This window comes from Aethalodelphis obliquidens, unplaced genomic scaffold (assembly GCF_003676395.1).
Source record: "Aethalodelphis obliquidens isolate GAN/ISIS:26980383/991018 unplaced genomic scaffold, ASM367639v1 scaffold71, whole genome shotgun sequence".
Taxonomy (NCBI): domain Eukaryota; kingdom Metazoa; phylum Chordata; class Mammalia; order Artiodactyla; family Delphinidae; genus Aethalodelphis; species Aethalodelphis obliquidens.
In genome coordinates this window covers 6,900,255-6,905,020 of record NW_020838015.1, presented here as the reverse complement: position 1 = coordinate 6,905,020, position 4,766 = coordinate 6,900,255, and the positions used below count along the sequence as shown (strand labels likewise).

General features: G+C 39.0%; 1 pseudogene; it reads right to left on the bottom strand.

Annotated features, from left to right (window-relative positions):
• Positions 1-891: 891 nt before the first annotated feature.
• LOC113611894 (glutathione S-transferase Mu 4-like) lies at positions 892-1,543 on the bottom strand (annotated as a pseudogene).
• Between the last annotated feature and the right edge of the window lie 3,223 nt (positions 1,544-4,766).

The following is a 4,766-nucleotide window of genomic DNA, read 5'->3' as shown; positions in this document are numbered from 1 at the left end:
GGTCCTCAGTTGTCCTGTACCTGCCCCTGGAGTGACTTAGGGCAGGGAGAATATTGGCTTGGTGTGTGAGAGTTCAATAAAGGAGGTAGTTGGGAGCATGGACTATGGATTGGTTGGTTTGCATATCAAAGACATCCTGGCAGGCAAGTTGTTTAATATCTCTAGGAATTAACTAGCTCTGAAAGGGGTAGTCTCTTCAGGATTAGCAAGGCCCCGAGATGTCAAAGCCTCATATAAAATACAGAAAATAAAAAATATGATTAGTATAGTTGAGATGCTTTTATTTTTTTATTTAGTTTTAGTGCTGTTGGGTTTGATATGGTAACATTTGCTTCATGAGATAGGTCTAGGATTTTCTTCCCTTGTGCATTACTTCATAAACTCTGTGTGTGTGTGTATGTGTGTGTGTGTGTGTGTGTGTGAGAGAGAGAGAAAGAGAGAGAGAGAGAAGGCTTTACTGGGGATCAGGCAGGGCTGGGGCAGGGACCATGCTGGGGGAGCAGGGTCTCCACATCAGGCCAATACTGGTCTTCAGAGCAGTGTTGGGGAGCTCAGAGCTGAGCTCTACTGGAGAAGGGTCCAATCAGGTACCTCAAAGCAGAGGCAACCACTGAAGGGAAAGATGGTCTGGTTGGCTTATGCAAGAAGGATAAGATTGGGGGGGGGTGGAATTGCTAAAGAAAAGTAAGGTACAGTAAACCTTTACAGGGACAAGATGAACAGGGATTAGCTGAGGGGAAGGGGTCTAATAAGGCCCGAGGGATGAGGGAGGGGAAAGAAAAGAAGGAGAAAAGAACAAGAAGGATGATTCTGGGGGTACAGGGAGGTCCAGCTTTTCTTCAGGGCCCCAGTGAAGTAGGGACAGCTCCTATCTTCTGATCTTACAGGACTCTACTTTTTGCTCAACACAGCAATCTTTATGTACACAGGGCCTGGGCAAAGGCAGCTGAACTGTATGTAGGCAGAAATCGTCTTCAGGCCTTCTAAGTGGGCAATGAAATCTTTCATGTTTGGAAATGCATCCAGGCACTAGGGCTCAAATATATGGTGCAGGTCAAGACTGTCAAAAGCAAGAAAATCCAGAGAGGTGATCTTGTCTCCTGCAAACCATGGACTCTTCCCCAGAAAGTGAGAAGAGCTTCATCTTTTCACAGAGATCCTCCAAGTACTTAGGCTTCAGTTTCTCAAAGTCAGGGCTGTAGCAGACACTGACCAGCTAATTGGAGGTGTCTATAACCTAGTTCTCAAAAATGTCCACATGAATCTTCTCTTCTGTCTCCCCTCATAGGTTGTACTTGTAAGCAATGTAGCAAAAGATGACATTGCTCTGGGTGATCTCAAAAACATCATCAATTAAATAGGGCAGATTGGGAAAGTCCAGGCCTGGCTTCAATTTCTCATTCAGTCACTGGCTTCTGTCATGGTCAGGAGCATCCCCCGCCATGTACTTCTTTCCCTCATAGTTTAAGTCTTTGTATTCCAGAAGCAGGCAGATGGTATGAGCCAGCCTGTGAATGTTCCAGTAACCCGAGTTCATGGCCATGGTTTAGCTTTCTGTAGACTCAGGGGATGACCTCAGTGAAGCTAGGCTGAAACTTCATCCTTGCAATTTTTCTTTAAGTTAGAAATTATATCAAAATAAAAAGTTATAGGGAAGAAGGAAGGAAGAAAGGAAGGAAGGAAGGGAAGAAGGAACCAGAGGACAGTGAGCCACTCTAGCAAATTAATAAAACCCAAGGAGGGGGTCGTGGGAACCTCTGATTTATAGTCAGTTGGTCAGAAGTACAAGTGACAACCTGGGCTTGCAATTGGTATCTGAAGTGTGTTGTGGGGGGACAGTCTTGTGGGGCTGAACCCTTAACCTATGGAATCTGATGCTATCTCCGGGTAGATAAGTGTCAGAACTGAGTTGAATCATAGGACCCCCAGCTGGTGTCTGGAGAATTGTTTGGTGCTATGGGAAACCCTACACACTCACACATTGGAAATCTGGAGAATCAGATCCCATTGAGTGATATACCATACTTATGAATAAGATATTCTGTAGATATATTGTATAACACAAGGAATATAGCCAGTATAATAACTATAAATGGAGTATAACTTTTAAAAATTGTGAATCACTGTATTGTACACCTGTAACATATAATATTGTACATCTACCATAACTCAATTTTTAAAAAAGAATTGAAAACAGGGACTCAAAAAAATAATAAACAAAAAATAAAGATATTCTGTCTTATCCTAACACATTGAGTGATCCAGGAAACTCCTTAGAAATCAGTATAAAATTGGAAAAGTAGTATCAGTTTGATTACACTTCAAGAGGCCTAGAAGAGAAAATGTAAGATTTCTGTGAAGGGACTCATTCTCAAAATGGGTCACAAAGGATTTCCATGCATAAATATTTTCTCCCCTTCCACAAAGCATGAGCTCGCAATAAAAAATTACAACCAATACAAGAAAACAGGCCACCATGAATAAGAATCAGCATAAAAAAACATGAAGAGTACTATTCTTTTGAACTTCATATAATGGAATTATACATATACTTCCTAAGCACATTAAATTGGCTAAAAAAAATAAGAAATTAAAAATCATGGAAGGAAATACTGTTACCAACTAAACAAACAGAAAGATTTGAAAACCAGCAAAATGAAATTTTCAGAAATAAAAAAATATAGTTTTTGAAATTACCAACTCAATGGATATGTTAAACAACACACTATACCTAGCTGAAGACAGTAGTGCTGAACTAGAAAAATAGTATGAAAAAAATTATGTAAATGGAGTACAACTGAAAAGGAAATAAAAGATGTAAAAGCACAATTAAGAGACTTAGAGAATAGAATAAGAATGTTCACCATATCTCTAATAGAAGTTCCAAAAGAAGAGAACACAGAGCATGAAAGATAATATTTGAAAAGATAATGACATTGAGAATCATACTAAATATCAAGCTGGATAAGTAAAAATAAATCCCCAAAACACACTCAGACATATCATAGTGAAACTGCAGTATTCCAAAGACCAAGAGAATATCTTAAAAGCTATCTGGGAAAAAAACTGGCAGATTAAATATAGACTGACTTCATACTCCTTATCCAAAAGATAAGGAGGACAATGGGGATCTGAGAGAAAATAGCAATCTTTCAAAATCAGTTGAAAGAAAGAGATTTGTAGACAACACTGAACTTACTACCAACATATTATCAACGAAGAAATTTATACTTCACAGTCACCAAAATCCTAGATACTTTTTTCTGCTTCTCAACCTGGAACTCAGCAAGTCCAGTACTACTGCTTTGCTTTCTGTTCCATTTTCTTGTTTTTAGAGCTGGCTGTATCTTTTTTGGTTTTCTATTTTTACATTTTATCTCTCTCTGCTATATGTTTGGACCAGAAGGGTATATAAAACATGAAATCACTGTGTCATCCTAACTGGAAATCTCCCTATTTCTTTACCTTCATTTCAATGTCCATATAACCTCCAGAATAATCTAGCTCAGTGCTTCTTAAATCACCTATGGTGAAAGATTAGTGTGATAATTTTTTCCAATAGATGACAGACCCATACTTTGTCAAAGTCAACTGATCACTCATTTGAATGTGGCAGCAATGTCAAATTGCAATAAAACTTTAAAAATACTTAATGTCAATTTCTGTACTTACTGCAGACAAGTAACAAACTTGGACTAACATTGATACGTGGACCACACTTTGAGTAGCACTGATCTAGTTAAAATTCAAATCTGCTATTTCCTCTACATCAGGAAACTTCTAGCTCCAGAAAATTATAGCCACTGCCATAATCAAAAAGCTGCTGTTAAAAAAAAAAAAAAAAAAGCTGCTGTAATCAGGACACCATTATTACCAGCGCTACTGCAGAACCACACCATACCTGCTATGATCCACAACAGGTAAACTGAAAGCCCACACCCTGCCCCTCAATACCCATGAAGTTAGTTACTTGACATTGGGAGCTCTGTTAATGCTGCTTCAAAAAAACTCTGCCTTCCATCTTACATGAGTTATATACATGCAGAATCCAGTTGCAAGGGAGTCTGTGGAATATAGATTTCAATAATCCAGCCTCTACAGCACAGGACAGGACATGAGATCAGTGTTTTTCATACTGTAGGTCATAATCCATTAATTGATTATAAAATTCATTCATTTTAAGGGTCATGATTCATATTTTTTTTAATGAAATGGAATGAGATGGTAAAGACTAGAAAACATCACGGTGCACATTCAGGGCTACTATTGTTTCATGGAAATTTGGTTTCAGTTGTATAAATAGAGAGAATGTAATATAGATGTGTACTGGGATACCATTTAAATTGCATTTATTCGGCTTCCCTGGTGGCGCAATGGTTAAGAATCTGCCTGCCGATGCAGGGGATATGGGTTCAATCCCTGGTCCGGGAAGATCCCACATGCCACGGAGCAGCTAAGCCCGTGAGCCACAACTACTGAAGCCCACGCACCTAGAGCCCGTGCTCCGCAACAAGAGAAGCCACTGCAATGAGAAGCCTGCGCACCGCAATGAAGAGTAGCCCCCGCTCGCTGCAACTAGAGAAAACCTGCGCACAGCAAGGAAGACCCAACGCAGCCAAAATAAATAAATAAATAAAAATAAATAAGAATAAATTAAATGCATTTATTACTGTAGGTTGCAATCCAAAAAATTTTAAATGCATTATAGTAGCACAAAGCTTCTCAAACTTTAGCCTGCATCAGAATCCATATATATATATATATAT